The following is a 20,240-nucleotide window of genomic DNA, read 5'->3' as shown; positions in this document are numbered from 1 at the left end:
AATCAGGAAATCCAGAATTATGGAATTGATTCTTAATAGGAAATTACAAACCTACCTCGCAGTGATAATCAAATATTGCACTTTCAGTAGTATTTGCTGATTCTTCTTTTTCAGCACACGTTTCAAAGGATGAAAGTTGCTAGTATTAAAAAAAAGAGCGAGAGAAAATGATCTACCAAGCTAATAAAGAATACAACTGCTGCTGTACCGGGCAATCTCACAGTACAGCACTGAAGAAAACAAAGACTACTAGCAGCGTTGGGAAGTGCTCTTTCAAAGCTGTTGAGTAGGCACAAACTTCTTGTTTCAGATCAAGTGTTGTGTCTTCAACTTAAGTGTACTCTTCTTTGGTCTTGTTAGTTGTTACGAGGTTTGTTCCTTGCCTGATCTGAACTTGAAGCAGCAGTTTCAGGTGGTAAAGTCTGTTCTGTTACACTTCATACTAGAGGTAAAAAATGAAGACATTAAGTATAACATACATAAAATAATCAGGGACAGTGGGTGAGAAGAGGGACAAACTCATTTCATTAACTTAGAATCATGGGTCATGCAAGTAATGCAGGAAACTTGGAAGCATGCTCATTTGATGTTATTTGGAGCAATCTCTCAAGTACTAGCAACTACCTCCTTTGGTATCTCATACCCAAGACCTCAAATTATTCCATAGTCTTTATTGACCTCTTCCCCCAAATAAGCTCAGTTACATGGCATAATATTTAATTTAGTGCAAGTATTTTGTAAGGATCTAGCTCTGCAGAAAACATAAAAGAAGTCCCTGCCATGAGAGCATAGACAATCTTGCTGAAAAGACAAGATTTATACATGGAAAAAAAAAAAAAGAGTATAGGACAAAAATGCCAAAAATTATTTTGCTCAATTAGTATCTAGGTATCGATTATGTCACAGACTATCTAGAAATATTACTTATTGTTTATCCACAACTGCATGTCCATCAAAGCAACCAAGGCTTTTAAATAAGAAGTGGAATTTGAAGTGAACCTGGAAAATCAGGCAGAATTCTAGGAGAAAGAAAATAGCTGAGTATTCTAGGCATGAAACAGCACATAAGTCAAGCGAGAATATGCCACTAAATTCTTTCTTCAGAGCAGCGACCATGCATTCTATGATTTTCTAAGCCCAGCATCAAGTGAGGTCTTCTGCATGAATGCCTGTGGCAACATGTGTGGCTTGTTGTTTCAGAGGAAAATCAACAGGCTAGCCCGGCTAGAACAGAGAGCTGGGCTGAAGTGAAATAGGATATGTAGTGTGACAGGTGTAGTGGAGCCAGATTATGAAGCATTTCAACGTGATGTAACAGGAAACAGTGCCTTAGTTTTTGATGAAAGTGGTATTAAGTCTTGAAATCCTAAAGGAGATGACTTAGTAAGCAAACAGAAATCTCATTTGCACTGCTGCAGTAAATAGATGAGAAATGTCCATAGAAGACAAATAAAATGTATTTATCAGTAAAAATCACATTTCTGCTTTATATTAGCTATAAAATAAACAACTATTTTGCACTGACTCCAAAGTTACAAAATGGTGTTAACGAAAATTATTTCTACAGAGAGAAGAAAAAGGTGGACATGCTGAGAAATGGATATTTGAAAACATCAGAAGAATGATTATCAGGTGAGAGGTCAGAACTGATGAAACAGCTCAGACCAGAAGAGCCTAATCGCAATCACTGGTACTATTAAATACCATGAACAAGTTATCTAATCTCTCTAGGTTTCACTTTCCTCACATGTAAAATAAAAGCTCAATAACAGATGATCTGGCCATTTTCTATTCTCTAACATCCCATGTTCCTTCAAATATCAAATGTTACATACACTTGTCTGATCTTTAAACTTTATTTAGATCATTCTCCTATTACCCAGACTAGATATATGTCTTAGGGTAATGGTGCTCAAATACTTGGGAAGCTTTAAAAAAAAAAAAAAAAAAAAAACCTATGCCCAGCCTCCACTCAGAGTAATATAACTGGTTTGAGGTAGGGCCACTTCTTTAACTATCTTGATTCTTCCCCTCTCCATCGCCATACCCAATGTTGCAAGTTGTGTTAGTATTTCCCTCACGATATCTTTTGTATTCATCTCTTGTCCTACTAAGTGACATATTTTAGCTCAGGTGTCTAATATAGCCGCCAACTTCCAGTGCGCACACTTTCCACTTTCTGTCACATACCACCACCAGACTATCAAAAACTTGAATTTTGGCCAGGTGAGTTGGCTCACGCCTGTAATCCCAGCACTCTGGGAGGCCTTGGCAGGAGGTCTGCTTGAGCCCAGGAGCTCGAGACCAGCCTGGGCAACGTGGAGAAACCCCATCTCTACTAAAAATACAAAAAATTAGCCAGGCATGGTGGTATATGCCTGGAGTCTCAGCTACTTAGGACCGGGAAGTCAAGGCTGCAGAGACCAAGATAGTGACACAGTACTACAGCCTGGGAGACAGATCAGAACCTTGTCTCAAAAAACAAAAAACAAAAACCCTCCAATTTCATTTCTCATCTCCCCTGTCAAACATCTTCAGTTATTCTTCCACCACTCTAGATGGGAAGTTTTTAATCCTGGCTATCCACCCACCCCGCCCCCGCCACCCAGCAACCTTAAACAAACAAACAGACAAACAAAAACCAACAAAATCAAAGCCTGAGTCCCATACAAAGATTCTAAATTTAACTACACTAGGTTAGGTGCCAGGTCTTGTTATCTCCCCACAAACCCTGCCCCAAGTGTTTCTGACTTCCAGCCAGGATTAAGAACTACTATTCCAGGTGTCTCTATTCTACCTTCCATCCTTACTCTCTACTGTGTTCCAGTTCTCCCAGAGGTCCCTTACCTCGCCTAATCCTTAAACACAACTCTTGGGAGATTCCTGAATTCTAGCCACCTTTGCTTATATGGGTCTTCCCACAAAAAAATACTATGTTGTGATCTTCAAGGTGACAAAAAAGCCTTTCTTGACCATTCCAGCAGACTCATTCATTAATTCCTACTAATGAATGGGGCAGTAACATCCACTGCCTGCATCAAGCAATTTGCAGCAAGTGGTACCAAGAAATTTCTGTACTTTGTTTACTTCATGTTTTTATGTATCTTGTTCCTCCAATTCTATTTCAGATTTCTGAGAGGTAAACTCAAATTTCTTTATCACAGCCTCCTTTCGCACCTAATCCAGTTCTGCCATACACAACCAAAGGAAAAAGGTAGTTAATCCTTAATAAGCAAAAGGACGCCACAATTCAAGTGTAAACAGTTATATCACCTTTAATTGTATAAAGTTTTAATTATCCAATCAAGAAATAATCTCTTCTTTAAAAAATACAGACTGTGTATACTGGTTTTATCTTAATGCTTTAGGTGTATTAATGAACCCAAAGAACTCAACATGGAGAAAGCAAGTTATCTTGAAAAACTTGAACTGGATTAACCCAGTCCAGGTTGTCGTATCACATTAAGAACTGTCAAGTCCAAGATTCAGTAACACAAAAAAAGAGATTTCTGGAACTGAATTGCAGGGCCATTCTTAGGCACTAATGAGGTCTACCAGGAGCTATTAAAGCTCAAACGAACCCACCAACAGTCATGAATAATTTACTGGCCGAATTAACATCTTCCCAGCTTCTACAGTTAACTAAATGTTTTTCAATTAAATTAACACTTACTGAAGAACTTCAAGGTATTGGTCAGGCATTTTAATATAAATAGCTATCCACTCATGCACCGATTAACATTAATTGGTGCTACTAACCACCTCTTTTGCCTTAACCCTAGGAACACAAGTGCATCTCCTCCATTCCCCTAAAAGCTTGAAACTTAAGTCACATGAAACACTGGGTATTGGGCTAGGGTGGTGGCTCTCGCTTGTAATCCCCAGCACTGTGGCAGGCCGAGGTGGGAGGATTGCTTGAGACCAGCCTGGGCAACATGGTGAGATGCTGTCTCTACAAAAAAATTTAGAAAAATAAATTCACCGGGTGTGGTGGCATGCACCTGTAGTCCAGCTACTGGGGAGTCTGAGGCAGGAGGATCACTTGAGTCCAGGAGTTTGAGGCTGCAGTGAGCTATGACTGTGCCACTGCACTCTTGCCTGGGCAACAGAGTAAGACGCTGACTCAAAACAATCGCCCCTACAAACCCACCATACGGTACCAACAAAAACACTAGGAAACAATTTAAATGTGTATCTGAGAATCTCCCTGAGTGCTAAGTAATAACTCCTTTTCCCTTTGCTCAGCATGGAAATAGTATTATTACTTAATCACTGCAATCTCCACCTCCCGGGTTCAAGCGATTCTCCTGCCTCAGCCTCCCCAGTAGCTGGGACTACAGGCGTGTACCACCACGCCTGGCTGGCTAATTTTTGTATTTTTAGCACAGACGGGGTTTCGCCATGTTGGTCAGGCTGGTCTCAAACTTCTGACCTCAAGTGACCCACCTGCCTCAGCCTCCCGAAGTGCTGGGATTACAGGCATGAGCCACCGCACCTGGCCACCACCTGTTTTATTTCATGTCTTCCTCGGCTGTTTTACCTCAAAGGCCTAGCATAAGCCATGACATAGTCGGCACTAAATCAATAGAGGTTAAACTAGCACATTTATGTGGTAAGTAATTCATCTAAAAAATGTATCACACTACCTAGTTTATTATTTTGAAAGTATGCGCAGCACTCACTTTGGGAAAAGTTAATGAAAGTCTAAGCCAGTCTACAAAAGTCTGCTCACCTAACCCACTTCCTTTAGGCAGTATCTTCTTTTAGGCAGGAAAAACAAAGACCCAAATAGGTAGCACAGGACTGAAAAGTTTCTCTATTGCCTGACATTTCATTGAGCACCACATTTTATTACTGAAGTGCTTAACAGGTCTTAATTCATTTTTACTTTAGGATCTAAGGTAAATGATAAAGTCTAGATAATTAACGAACCTAAGTCACCTGTTGAGTAAAAATAAAAAAATCAAACAGACGCAACTATCTTTTTGTATCTGTGTAGTAACAACTGTGCTGGATTAATTATCTAAACAGCTACTGAGATATTTAAAATTATCTATCACTTAACTGCTTATACATACACCCAGAAGTCTAATACTTTTAAGCAGGACAAATGGCAGTGTGGGAAGATGCTGAAGAAACACTCTAGACACATCAGAAGACACCACAGACCAGCAGTGTCCAACAGAAATACAGTGTAATTATAATTCTAGTAACCATATTACAGTCAAAAGAAACAGAAGGAATTTTAATTAAACATCTTATTTAACCAATTATATCTAAAATGTTATTCTCTACAGGCAATCAATGTAAAAAAATTGACACTGTTACATTCCTTGAATCCAATGTTATTATACAAACACAGCACATTTCAATTCAAACTAGTCACACTTCAAGTGCACAATAGCCACACGTGGCTGGCAGCTACCATATTCCACAGAGTAGGTATAAACTGAGCAGGGGTCTAAAAAAGTACTTTTGTGCCAATTAGCAACAGGAAGTAAATGTAAGTAAGGGTCTTGAGCAAAGATTTTCACTAATAAAAGTAGGCAGTATCTAGCATAGAAGCTTGTTGTTACTAAATTGGAGAAACAGAAGTGCAAATAAGTGGTTATGTACCGGCAGTAGCTGCAAATCAACGGATAGCTTACATGTGCAACACAGGGAAACTGATCATTTTCAGCCACACACTGTTTTACCTCAGCATAAAAGGACATTAAAATATTAAAAAGTTTTGTGTTGTTTTTAACTAGGTACCCACACATGCAAATGGAAAACATTCTAATATCAAAACAAAAGAATTTTTAAAATCCTGACTGGGCAGAAGGGATTTAACAGCAAGTCACTCTCACCATAGTAGTTTCACCACTTAAAACAGTCTAGCTATTAAAGCTCACAAAATAGATCTCAAAGTGCTTCCTCTTCTGTTTTCTGCAAAGACAAAGCTAAGAAGAAGGCACATCAATTCTTTGTGTTTACTTAACAAGATCAAGATTTTTATCTCATTTTGCAATACAGTCCTGAAATTCAACTCCTCAAAAATCTGTCCAAAAGAACATCGGTCCAAAATTTCCATGTTTTAACTACCTTGTTGAAAGTATGGCTCTCACAACAGTTTCAATAGACTTAGTGCCACTGAACTGTACAATAAAAACCATTGGAACACTGAATTTTATGTTATGAATACTCCAGCATAATTTGATATTTTAGCATTTTGTTTGTTTAAAACAAAAATCGATGGCCCTACACGATGTGTCTTCAGGTGGGGAGAAGGGAAAATAAGGGTAGAGGGTAAAGCCAGACTGCACGTCAGCTTTCACACTTTCAATTTTGATTTGCTAGGACTTTACCAGATTTTCACCCACACTCGCTAAAGGTCACACTTAAGTCAGTACTTACGAAAAAAAGAAAACCTATCTTCTGTGCCTCAAATACTTTAGTTTTCAACTCAGCTGCTATAAATACTCATCTCGATGGTAAACATCCAGAACAGCTGCAAAACCAAACTATTACCTTCTCTTTTATTTTAGTCCCAGGGCTAAAACGAAACAAAAAGAAGGCCGTATATTTATCTAGGTTTTATGACTCAGGTATATCCCTATTGAAGTATATAAAGCCCCTCCTTACCCACACCAGGGATATCCATTATTGGTTAGTACCAAAAGAAAACCAAGGTACGTATTATAGTGCTCCTCAATGTAGTATCAAGAATGTTTGCCTTTAGTTACTCAAAATGAAAATTACTCAGCATTTTAGTATACAGTAGCTTATATCTGTGGGCTATAATTTGAAACCTACATTCTAAAAAAGTAGGTTAGTAGCAGTGGCTGAGAACTGCCAGTTCATACCAGCCTGATGAAAATTTAAGCCTCTCAAAAAGATTTAACTACCACAGTGCCTTTGAGCATTCTCCCTCTCCGCCCTGTCTCCCAACTGTTTAAAGAGCGCCATATTCTTTTACTCATTTAAGGTGCAAAACACGAAAATTAACTTGCCCAACAACGTTCAGATTTTCTTTGCAAATTCAAGCCTGTTTCAGGGAGCGTTCTCTGCTTCACCTGTGAGTTAAGCAAGACGGCCACCATCTGGGTGTTTCTAAGGGAAAACCTTAAAGCAAAAGAACCTTGGCACTAAGATTTCGTACTGATAAAACAGCATGGTAAAAATTTGAAGCTGTCTCCGACGGGGGAACTCTAAAAAATTCTACATAGAATGACGAAGCCAGGCCGTTCATTGCACAATGTGGGTGGGCCAGGCGCTGGCACCATGAGAACTACAGGAGGTGGAAGGGAGGACACTACTGAGCTTTCAGGGCGCACGCCCATTCCCCAAGATAAAGAGGTGGGAGCCACGTGCCTAAAAGATTAGGGACTGGTTCCCTTTCTCAAGACGTCGAAGGGGAGACAATGAGGGGAAGGTTGGGTGCTGGGACCCTGCTCTAGGTGACTGGAGTAACGATGTCAATTCCGCCACACTACTGTGCCAGATGTGGCTGGGGAAAGGTGTCTTTAAGCACTTCCCCTAAGATATCTAGATGGAGCAGGGTCTCAGTCTATACACAAAGAAGGCGCCACTGCCGCACTGCGCTCTGGTACTGGTAGTCAAGATTCCCAAGCAGGTAACGGCCAGGAAACTACAGGGTCCAGAGTCAAAGTAGGCCCCTCTTCTCGGTCTCAGGCTCTTCCAACCTCACACAAAGGACCGCGCCACCACCCCCTCGCCCCGCCCGCCGGGACATGTAGTTCCCGTTTCCCCAGCCAAGCCGCAGATGGGGAAGCAGTCAGACTACAGATCCCAGCAGCCTCCGCGCCCGAGCCCCGCACCCTCTGCCTCCATCTTGGCTGCGGTCGGAGCCTCCATTTTCGCTCCCTCCCCCCACTTTAGTCACCACCACCACTACCACCACGCGCAGCCGGCTGGCCTCAACTCCTCGTTTCAGCTCTGCGACCTGACATGAGGCCCAGGCAGTTGAAAGGGAGATGTATGAAAAAGCCCAGGACAGGGAATCGGGGTGCATTCTTCCCCACCTAGAGCTCTACGAGTGCCCACCTTGACTCAGAAAGCTTTCTCGTTAGTCTTGGTCTTATTCTCAGCCCTTCCCCTGAGTTTTTGCTACCCCCAGTTGGACCCTGAGGTCGTACTCACCCCAACAGCTCAGCGCCCCCTCTCCAGCGCCGCCATAAGCAGCACGGCCCGGTACGTAGGAATAAATCTCGCTTCTCTCGCGAGAGTTGCGGGCTCCGAGCGCGAGCACGAGAAGGGGCGGAGTGAAGCGTACTCTCAATACGCTTGCGCAGCAGGGCTAAGTGACGCCAAGCAGTTTGCTGCACTTAACCACAACCAACATGGTGGCTGCATTCCCTTACATTCCTTCTTGGGTGTGCTGCGGGAAGCAGTCTCGGTGTTTACTGACTCCTCCTGGACACTAGGGGTGGCGGGTGGCTTTAGGCGTCTCTAGTCTTTGAGCGTTTGAATACGTTTTAGCCCGCAATAATAGGGTAAACCTTGAAGGCGAACAATTCTGAGGGTATACTCAGGAGTCATAAAAAATGATTTATCTTTTCCCAGCAAAAATCCGGAAGGGCCTCACATCGTTTCTTCTTATAGTGCAAGCATTCTTTCTTACGTCTACTGTTTTAGACGAATTTCATTAGTATAGAGTCAGCTTTGTAGCAAGGTAATTTAGAAATCTAAATGAGACCTTTGTTTTCCACGAACAACATTGCAACAGATGCACAAGAGTGAGCAAGGCTGCATAATCACTAAACAAAATGAAACAAATTCAGTCAACTGACCTTTCAAGTTACCAAAGATATTCCTGTTGTGTCAGGTAATCAAAGAGGGTGAATCAGCAATTAAAAGGTTGAAATAAGAGCAAAGAGATGATTCATCCAGTGGGGGAAGGAGAAAAATGGGTAATTATGACCACAGGAAGTTCAATGGATTATCCCCTGTCAGATAGTAGAGCATGCTCCTCTGGTGAGAGGAATGCTTTTCCCAGATTCAATGCTTTTGTTTTCACAGATTCACTGGCTCTCTCACTTGACAGTATTGGATAAATAATGAGCAGCCAGTCTTCTGAGAACTCTCCTACCCACTTTTTGCTTACAACACATTTATTTGACATGTTGTATGTGTAATCACTGGAAAGTATACAGTTGTAAAGAAAATCGGATATAGACTTGTCCTCAAGGAACTTTTAGTCTAGCGTCATTGATGATCACAAAAACAAATCTAAACATACACATTTGAATAAGTGCAATGAAGGAAAGACAACCTTCAATTCAGCCTCTTGAATTCTAAGAGGAGGCCGTGTCCCATTTCTGTTCAAAAATTTCCTCTCCACCTTTGTTGCTGGTGTCCAGTCCCATGTATAACACCTCAAAACTGCCTCTTTGCTCTCTTTGATGCCCTCCCACGCTTTCCTAAGCACAAATATTTGCTTCATTTTCAGTGCTTTCATAGCTCACTCTATTGTAATTATTAGTTTTTACTAGGTAGTAATACTCCAGCACAGAGCTTATGACATTCATCTTTGCATCTCTGGTTGTTGACAGTGCCCGGTCTCAACAACTCTCAAAAGCTTGTTGAATAAATAGCACTGCACAACAGCATGATAAGTTATTAGAAATTGGAATATATTTCTGGGAAAGTACAGAATGTAAATTTTTTTTTTTTTTTCAGATGGAGTTTCACTCTTGTTGCCTAGGCTGGAGTGCAATGGCATGATCTCGGCTCACTGCAACCTCCACCTCCCGGGTTCAAGCAATTCTCCTGCCTCAGCCTCCTGAGTAGGTGGGATTACAGGCGTGCACCACCACACTCAGCTAATTTTTGTATTTTTGGTAGAGACGGGGTTTCACCATGTTGGCCAGGCTGGTCTCAAACTCCAGACGTCGTGATCCACCTGCCTTGGCCTCCCAAAGTGCTGGGATTACAGGCGTGAGCCACCGCACCCGACCTAATTTTGTATTTTTAGTAGAGACGGAGTTTCTCCATGTTGGTCAGGCTGGTCTCCAACTCCTTACCTCAGGTGATCCGCCCACCTCGGCCTACCAAAGTGCTGGGGTTGCAAGCATGAGCCACCACGCCTGGCCCAGAATGTAAATATTTCAAACCAGCTGTTTTGTTTAATTCACCCAATCGAGATCTCCCCTTCCTGCAATACAGCTGGTCTGTGTATTCTAATCTAATGTTATAGAGAAAATGTACCAGGCTCTTGCACTAGATATGAGGTCATGTGAAACTAATTAGGTAATTAGGTAATTCTACTTTTAGTATACATTCTCAAATATCACAGCAGTAGGAAATGTAAAAAAAAAAGTCTTATAAATTATATCAATATAATTACTATTAATAAGAAGGGATAAAGCCTTGATTTCTACCATTACACATAGCTTCTGAAAACCTTATTTAATTATATGATCATTTCATCATCGTCATTCTGAATATATCCCAATTGCCTTTAAATTCCTTTAAATTCCTCCTTGTTCCAAAATTAATATCAATTTACATTTAACACAAAATGCAAATCTGTATAAACCCAGAAATATATATTTTAGCTTCTAATGCATTAAAGAAAGTAACAGGTGGAGCAATTTGATATAAATCACAAGTTAACATGATTTACTGTTTCTACAAGTAAAACCCATAAACAGAGGTAGGCTTCATTATTAGATCACTACATAATGATTTTTTTTCAGATGAATTTTGAAGTCAAATCAAAAACTGAAAAAATGTGGTTATCTTTTTATGTTTTTTTTTTTAAATTAAATCAGAAACTTGTTAAATCACTTTGGAAAACCATCTCCTATGCAACAGGGTGACATGGGTTTTGGGAAGATAGTCTGTTAAGGAACCATCAGAAAAAAATTTGAGAAATTATTTCTAGTTATTCATCATACTTAGTTTTCTACTCTGAAAAACTTAGACAATGAAATTGATAATGATTGTGTGCTTTTTTTCCCTCTGCAATCATCAATAAGCACATTATCTCTGAAGTCTACTTTAGAATCAAAAGTAAGCATTTCTTACAGTTTGTAAGGTTTTCTTGAGCAGCGGTGGGTGAGATTTTTGTCATTTCTCTGTTGAATGAGAAAAATTAGGTCAATATAGAGCTTTTTTAAAAAAATTAAATAAGGCTAAATTTATTCCAGATTTTAAGAGTTGTTTTTATTCTGACACGTCCTCCCTGTTTAGGAAAACTAAAGAGGATCTTCTTTTATAAAATTATGATAGGCTGGGCACGGTGGCTCACAACTGTAATCCCAGACTTTAGAAGCCAAGGTGGGAGGATCGCTTGAGCTCAGGAGTTCCGGACCAGACTGGGCAATGTGGCAAAACCCCGTCTTTACAAAAAAATGGAAAATTAGCCAGGCGTGGTGATGCATGTGTGGTCCCAGCTACTCAGGAGGCTGAGATGGGAAAGACTGCTTAAGCCTGGGAGGTCATGGCTGCAGTGAGCCATAATCATGCTATTGCACTTCAGCCTGGGCAACAGAATGAGACACGGTCTTAAAAAATATTTCATTAAATAGGATAAAATTATGATAATAGTGGATGGTAAAGAGGTCCACATCCAAGGTTTCAGAACAGAAATAATACTTCTAGAGCAAAAACATTCATAAAGAAGAATTATTTCCATAAGAATTAATGTAAATAATTAAGATTTGGTCCTATAGGCCTACAACCCAAAACTTTTTATTCTTTAACCAGCCTCTAAACAGTTAAAGGGCATTATATAAATAAGAATAACATAATACCACTAATGTAATAAAATATTAGAATTTAAATAAGAATGCAAAAGCTTTATATATTGCTTCCCTTTAAAATGTTAAAATTGCACTTAATGGGATAATTATGTGGACATGCTAAAATGCTGCACCAAAAGTAACCAGCTAACATTGTAGCTCTGGGAGTCAGTTAATAGAGGGAAGGGTAGAGCAACAGAATATTTATAATTTAACTTAAACTGAATCCTGATGAAATCCAATTGTATTTAACATAAATCCAAACTCTTTTACTGTGCTCTTCAAGGCCCTGAATGATATAGTCCCCACCAAATTCTCTAACCCCTGGTTGACTGGTTCTTCCTATATTGTAAGTTTGTTCCTACTTCAAGGCCCATGAATTTACTGTTGTCTCTGCCTGGAATGTTCTAGCCCAAATCTTTGGGCACTTTCTCATCATTCAGATTTCAGGTCAAATGTTACCACCTTACAAAGGCCTTTTCTAAAGTAAAAGTACCCACTAAACTATCAGTTTCCATTTGTTTATTGCTCATCCCTCTGAACTACAGCATAAGCTTCAATTCTCTAGTTCATCATTGTATCCCCAAAACCTGGCACAGTGACTTACGTATGCAGTAAATACTTAAACAGTATTCACTGAATGAGTAAATTACACTTATTTTATTGAATCCAAGGCAGTAGTGATTGTATGGTAGGTCATCATTTATGGATTACTAATAAGAAAATATGTAGCCATTACTATAAAGACACATGCACACATATGTTTATTGCAGCACTATTCACAATAGCAAAGACTTGGAACCAGCCCAGATGTCAATCAATGATAGACTGGATTAAGAAAATGTGGCACATATACACCATGGAATACTATGCAGCCACAAAAAACGATGAGTTAATGTCCTTTGTAAGGACATGGATGAAGCTGGAAACCATCATTCTCAGCAAACTATCGCAAGGACTAAAAACCAAACACCGCGTGTTCTCACTCATAGGTGGGAATTGAACAATGAGAACACTTGGACACAGAAAGGGGAACATGACACACCGGGGCCTGTCGTGGGATTCGGGGAGGGGGGGAAGGATAGCATTAGGAAATATACCTAGTGTAAATGATGAGTTAATGGGTGCAGCACACCAACATGGCACATGTATACATATGTGACAAACCTGCACGTTGTGCACATGTACCCTAGAACTTAAAGTATAATTTAAAAATAGATAAATAAATAAAATAACCCTAAAGCTCTAAAAGAAAATATGTAGCCATTTTCATTATTGATATGGTTTGGCTGTGTCCTCTCCTAAATATCATCTTGAATTGTAGTTCGAATAATCCCCACATGTCATGGGAGGGATCCAGTGGGAGATAATTGAATCATGTGGGCAGTTACCCTCATGCTCCTTTTCTTGTGATAGTGAGTTCCCATGAGATCTGATGGTTTTATAAGGGGCTTTTCCCCCTTTGCTCAGCACTCATTCTCCTTCCTGCCACCAAGTGAAGAAGGATATGTTTGCTTCCCCTTCCACCATGATTGTAAGTTTCCTGAGGCCTTCCCAGCCAAGCTGAACTGTGAGTCAATTTAACTTCTTTCCTTTATAAATTACCCAGTCTTGGGTGTGTCCTTATAGCAGTATGAGAATGAACTAATACAACAAATTGGTACCACGAGTTAGTGGGGCACTGCTATAAGGATACCCGAAAATGTGAAAGCGACTTTGGAACTGGGTAACAGGTAGAGGCTGGAACAGTTTTGAGGGCTCAGAAGAAGAAAAGAAAATGTGGGAAGGTTTGGAAATTCCTAGAGAATTGGGGACTCAGAAGACAGGAAGATGTGGGAAAGTTTGGAACTAAAATGCTGATAATAATATGGACAATGAAGTCCAGGCTGAAGTGGTCTCAGATGGAGATGAGGAACTTGTTGGGAACTGGAATAAAGGTGATTCTTGCTATGCTTTAGCAAAGAGACTGGCAGCATATTGCCCCTGCCCTAGAGATCTGTGGAACTTTGAACTTAAGAGTGATGATTTAGGGTATCTAATGGAAGAGGTTTCTAAGTGGCAAAGCATTGAAGAGGTGGCTTGGGTGCTCTTAAAAGCATTCAGTTTATGCATTCACAAAGATATGGTTTGGAATTGGAACTTATATTTAAAAGGGAAGCAGAGCATAAAAGTTTAGAAAATTTGCAGCCTGATGATGCAGTAGAAAAGAAAAACCCATTTTCTGAGGAGAAATTCAAGCTGGCTGTAGAAACTTGCATAAGTAATGAGGAGACAAATGCTAATCATCCAGACAATGGGGAAAATATCTCCAGGGCATGTCAGAGACCTTCATGGCAGCCCTTCCATCACAGGCCTGGAGGCCAAGGAAAGAAAAATAGTTTCCTGAGCCAGGCCCAGGACCCCCTGCTCTGTGCAGCCTTGGGATATGTGCAGCCTTGGGACATGGTGTCCTAAGTCCCAGCTAATTCAACTCCAGCTGTGGCTAAAAGGGGCCAAGGTACAGCTCAGGCCGTTATTTCAGAGGGTGCAAGCCCCAAGCCTTGGCAGCTAACACATGGTGTTGGGCTTGCGAGTGTGCAGAAGTCAAGGATTGAGGTTTGGGGATCTCCGCCTAGATTTCAGAGGATGTATGGAAATGTCTTGATGTCCAGGCACTAGTTGGCTGTAGGGGTGGAGCCCTCATGGGGAACCTCTGCTAGGGCAGTGAAGAAGGGAAATGTGGGGTTGGAGCCCCCACACAGAGTCCCCACTGGGACACTGCCTAATGGAGCTGTGAGAAGAGGGCCATCATCCTCCAGACCCCAGAATGGTAGATCCACTGACAGCTTGCACCGTATGCCTGGATAAGCTGCAGACACCTAACGCCAGCTGTGAAAGCAGCTGGGAGGGGGGCTGTACCCTGCAAAGCCACAGGGGTGGAGCTGCCCAAGGTTGTGGGAGCCCACCTCTTGCATCAATGTGACCTGGATGTGAGACATCAAGTCAGACAAAGGAAATCATTTTGGAACTTTAAGGTTTGATGACTGGTGTAATGGATTTTGGGCTTGCATGGGGACTATTGCCTATTGCCCCTTTGTTTTGGCCAATTTCTCCCATTTGGAAAGGGTATATTTACCCAGTGCCTGTACCCCCATTATATCTAGGAAGTAACTAACTTGCTTTTGATTTTACAGGCTCATAAGGGGAAGGGTCTTGCCTTGTCTCAGGTGAGACTTTGGACTTGGACTTTTGGGTTAATGCTGGAATGAGCTAAGACTTTGGAGGACTGTTGGAAAGGCATGATCATGTTTTGAAATATGAGGATATGAGATTCGGGAGGGGCCATAGGCAGAGTGATGTGGTTTGGCTGTGTCCTCACCCAAATCTCATTTGGAACTGTAGTTCCCATAATGTCCACATGTCGTGGAAGGAATCTGATGAGAGGTAATTGAATCATGGGGGCTGTTACCCCTGTGCCACTGTTCTCATGATAGTGAGTGAGTTCTCACAATATCTAATGGTTTTATTTGTATTTATTTATTTATTTATTTATTTTTGAGATGGAGTTCTGCTCTTGTTGCCCAGGCTGGAGTGCAATAGCATGATCTCAGCTCACTGCAACTTCTGCCTCCTGGGTTCAAGCAATTCTTCTGCCTCAGCCTCCCAAATAGCTGGGATTACAGGCATGCACCACCACACCCAGCTAATTTTGAGTTTTTTTTTTTTTTTTTTTACTAGAGATGGGATTTCACCATGTTGATCAGGCTGGTTTTGAACTCCTGCCCTCAAGTGATCCACCCGCCTCGGCCTCCCAAAGTGCTGAGATTACAGGCGTGAGCCACCACTCCTAGCCTATCTGATGGTTTTATAAGAGGCTTTTCCCCCTTTTCTCAGCACTCATTCTCCTTGCCACCATGTGAAGAAGGACGTGTTTGCTTCCCCTTCTGCAATGATTGTAAGTTTCCTGAGGCCTCTGCAGCCTTGCGGAACTGAAAGTCAATTAAACTTCTTTTCTTTATAAATTACCCAGTCTCGGATATGTCCTTATAGCAGCACAAGAATGGACTAATACAATTATGAAATAAAACTTTCACTACTTAGAATTTTTATATTTATTGAAAGGGCTATTTTAAACTTTTTTTTTTTTGGAGACAGGGTCTCACTCTGTTGTCCAGGGTGGATTGCAGTGGCATGATCTCTGTTGTCCAGGGTGGATTGCAGTGGCATGATCTCAGCTCACTGCAGCCTCCACTTCCCAGGCTCAAGCAATCCTCCTGCCTCAGCCACCTGAGTAGCTGGGACTATAGGCATGCACCACCACGCCTGGCTAATTTTTGTATTTTTTTGTAGAAACGGGGTTTTGCGATGCCCAGGCTGGTCTTGAACTCTTGGGCTCAAGCAGTCCTCCTGCCTCAGCCTTCCAAAGTACTGGGATTACAGGAATGAGCCACCTGTGCCTGGCCTAGACATAGATTTAAATCATGTCTCCCTTTTGTGTGTATATGAAGTAAAAAAAAGGCAAAATAAATTTGTTAAGGTATTCCTAAAACTTCTTCACAAAGTCTAACTCTTCTGAATTTCTTTCTTTTCAGTAATAAATTTGACCATATTTTAAAAATTCCATTCATCATAAGGCAACATAAAAAAGTTTAAAAAATCAACAGACTAGTATATTTGCATTATATAAAAAATGTATTGGTATCATGAATATATAATACATTAATAAGAAGAAGCCAAAAGGAAAGAAAAGGAAAATGGAGAAAAGACTTGAAAGTCCATATTTTTTTTAAAACCTGTATAGGCAAATACTTGAAATTATACCCAGCCTCATTAGAAATCAGGGGGATGAATTTTTTTTTTTTTTAGATTTTTACACTTACAGAAGAGGTAGAAAAATAGTACAGAAAGTTTCCATACACCCCGTACTTGCTTCTCCTGTTTTAAGCTTACATAACTATAGAACAATTCTCAAAACTAGGAAATCAACTTTGACATGATAATATGACTTGAAATACAAAATTAATTTGGGCTGCACCAGTTATTCCAACAATGTCCATTTTCTCCTCCAGGATCAAATCTAGGATCCCACACTGCATTTAGTTTTTATGTCTCCTTTGTCTCCCTTCTATGACAGTTCTTTAGTCTTTGTCTTTTACAACTTTAACGCTGAAACAGGCTGGGTGTGGCGGATCATGGCTGTAATCCCAGCACTTTGGGAGGCTGAGGCGGGCAGATCACTTGAGGTCAGGAGTTTGAGACCAGCCTGGCCAACATGGTGAAACCCGTCTCTAATAAAAATACAAAAATTAGTTGGGCGTGGTGGCAGGCCCCTGCAATCCCAGCTACTCTGGAGGCTGACGCTCGAGAATTGTTTGAACTCAGGAGGTAGAGGTTGTAGTGAGCGGAGTGAACTCAGGAGGTAGAGGTTGCAGTGCGCCTGGGCAACAGAGTGAGACACTGACTCTCTCTCTATATATATATACTTTAAAACAGTATCAGTCAGCTATTTTGCAGATTTCCCTCAATTTGGTTTTGTCTGATGTTTTCTCTTGATTAGATTGAGGTTATACATTATTTGGAAGAAGACTACAGAGGTTATGTGCCTCTCATTGCTCACAATCAGGGGTACATAATGTTGAAGTGTATTATCACTATTATTATTATTGAGATGAGGTCACGCTTGTCGCTCAGGTTGGAGTACAGTGGCACGATCTTGACTCATTGCAGCATCCACCTCCTGGGTTCAAGCAATCTTCCCACCTCAGCTTCCCGAGTAGCTGGGATTATAGGTGCCCACCACCATGCCCGGCTAATTTTTCCACTTTTAGTGGAGACGGGGTTTCACCATGTTGACCAGGCTGGTCTTGAACTCCTGACCTCAGGTGATCCACCTAGCTCGGCCTCCCAAAGTGCTGGGATTACAGGTGTGAGCCACCTCGCCCAGCCGTTGAAGTGTATTATTAACGATGTTTACCTTAATCAGTTGATGTCTGCCAGGATTCTCCATTGTAAAATTACTACTTTTCCCTTTGTAATTAGTATTTGGGGGCAGGGCAATGCTTTGGTAATGTACTGAATTGAATAGTGTCCCCCCTAAATTCATTCCCACCCAGAACCTTAGAATATGACCTTATTTAGAAATAGGGCCTTTGTGCAGGTAATCAAGTTAAGATAAAGTCATACTGGATTAGAGTGGGCCTGAATCCAATGAGTAGTGTCCTTAGAAGAGAGAATTTTATACACTGACTAGAGACATGCAGGGAGAATGCCATATGAAGACAAGAAATTGAAGTGATACATCTAGAAATCAGGGAACAGGAATTGCCAGCAACCCCGGAAGCTAGGAGAGGGGCATGGAACACATTCTCCCTGAGAATTCTAGTCTCCAGGACTACGAAAGAATAAATTTGTTTTAAGCCACCCAGTTTGAGTTCATTTGTAATGGCAACTCTAGGAATTAACGCAAACATATAAATACCCTGTTTTTGCTTAAATTTTAGCCCACCATCCATTGGTGCATCTTGCTGAATCTTTTTGGTTCATAGATATCCAGGTTTTCCCACATAGAATTATTTTGAGCCCACCAAAAACACTGATAATGTAACATTTCCTCAGAGTGCTTCATGGTTTCCAGGATTTTATTCCAAGCTGCTAAAAGCCACTGGAGTAGGTAGAATTCCAAGCTGGCCACCAAGATTCCCACTGGCGTCGTACGTGTCTTGTATCATCCCATCTTAAGCATAGGTGAAACGTGGATAAAAGAAGCTGTATCACTTATATCTCTTTTATGGCAAAGGGATTACTGCAGATATAATTAAGATCTCTAATCAGTTGGGTTAATCAAGAGGGAGATATTCTGGTTGGACCTGACTTAGGTGTATTCTTAAAAGGGAGTCTATTTGCCGGGCGTGGTGGCACATGCCTGTAATCCCAGCTACTTGGGAGGCTAAGGCAGGAGAATCGCTTGAACCCGGGAGGTGGAGGTTGCAGTGAACTGAGATCGCGCCGTTGCACTCCAGCCTGGGCAACAGGACAATAGGAGAGAAACTCTGTCTCCAAAAAAAAAAAAAAGTCTAGAGGTGGGAGACAGGAAGTCAGAGATGATTTCCTGTTGCCCTTGAAGACAGTCTTTGAGTTATATATCTGTACTGAAATGGATTTTGTCAATAATTACATGAACGTGGGAGAGAGACTGGAGCCTCATACGGGATGCTGGCTTCAGCTGACACCTTGATTTTAGCCTTGTGAGTGCAAGAGAGAACCCATTTGAGCCCTGCATGGACTTCAGACCTACAGAACTGTGAGATAATACGTGGATGTTGCTTTAAACTGTTATTTGTGGTAATTTGTTATATAGCAGTAGAAAACTAATACAGCCAGCCATACTCCAAATTTGTGTGGTGGCACACTCTTGATAAAAAGGTGTCAATGGAAAGTACAGAAAATGGCCAAAACCCATGTTCTTTTTTCAGATGGTCCTGAGTTTGACTGAAATATTCAGATTGCCTTTGTCCAGTCATCCACCATAAGTGCAAACCAATTTTGTATATACTTACAATCAACCACATCAGAACCTGTACCTGTGTAAGACATATCCCAATATCAAAGATGTTAAAATAAGAAATAGAAATGAATGTTACAATCAGTAACATACAAACATTCATCAATTAGTTCCACACATATTTCTACAAGGCTAGATGAAATTTTGAGTGAAGTTGTAGCTAACTGAAACTCTGAAGGTTCTGCATCCTCTTTAGCATTACAGGAGTGACAAAACAAAAAGCATTATCTGCTTTTTCCTATATTAGCAGATAATACCCCTTAATTCACTCTGAAAGTTGCCATGAGATATTATCAGTGAAATAACTGCAGAATGTGAAATATGACATCTTATAGTTAAATGTGTTTAATATAAATGAAGCAGAGGAAGGGAGAATTAAAAATTAGTAAGTAAAATATTAGCAAGGATTTTTCTAAAAATGTATAATTTATTATGTATGTATGTATTCCTTAACAATATGTTGTATAACCCAACAATGAAATATACATCAATGAAAATGACAGCTATAAAACAATAAAACTTATGAATTCTAGAGACATGTTGAGTGAAAAAAGCCAAATCCTTAGACTACATAGAGTATGATACAATTCTTTTGAAGTTCAAAAAGAAAGAAAACTATAAAATAAGTCACTTTAGGGATACATATGTATTTTAGGTCTTTCTACATGCGAACAAAACTATTAAAAAGAGAGCAGGGGGGTGGGCAAAGATAGGAGAAGAGCTCAAACAGATAACATACAAGCACTCATAATGTTATTCTTAAGTTAGGTGATGAGTTATTATGCTTGATAATTTATTTGCATTCCACATTTACCCTTTTATGAGCATCAAATATTACATTTAAATATAAGTCCCAAATTATGCATAAAGTGTTGATAAAATTTATATCTGCATCGTTGTTCCTAAAACTATGCTTATTTTATCAAGCAGAGTTCTTGGTTTTAGGCAATTCA

The 20,240-nt window shown here is 40.5% G+C and overlaps 1 protein-coding gene across 1 annotated transcript in view; it reads right to left on the bottom strand.

Moving 5' to 3' along the window:
• The window catches only part of CSDE1 (cold shock domain containing E1), a gene marked incomplete at its 5' end in the record, with an annotated part of 41,062 nt that extends 32,861 nt beyond the window's left edge, over positions 1–8,201 (bottom strand). Inside the window, 2 exon segments of the mRNA NM_001133212.1 lie at positions 56–442; positions 8,143–8,201.
• Positions 8,202–20,240: the final 12,039 nt, after the last annotated feature.

This window comes from Pongo abelii, chromosome 1 (genome assembly GCF_028885655.2).
Source record: "Pongo abelii isolate AG06213 chromosome 1, NHGRI_mPonAbe1-v2.0_pri, whole genome shotgun sequence".
NCBI classification, from domain to species: Eukaryota; Metazoa; Chordata; class Mammalia; order Primates; family Hominidae; genus Pongo; species Pongo abelii.
The sequence above is the reverse complement of the archived record's forward strand: the minus strand, read 5'-3'. Positions and strand labels throughout refer to the sequence as shown.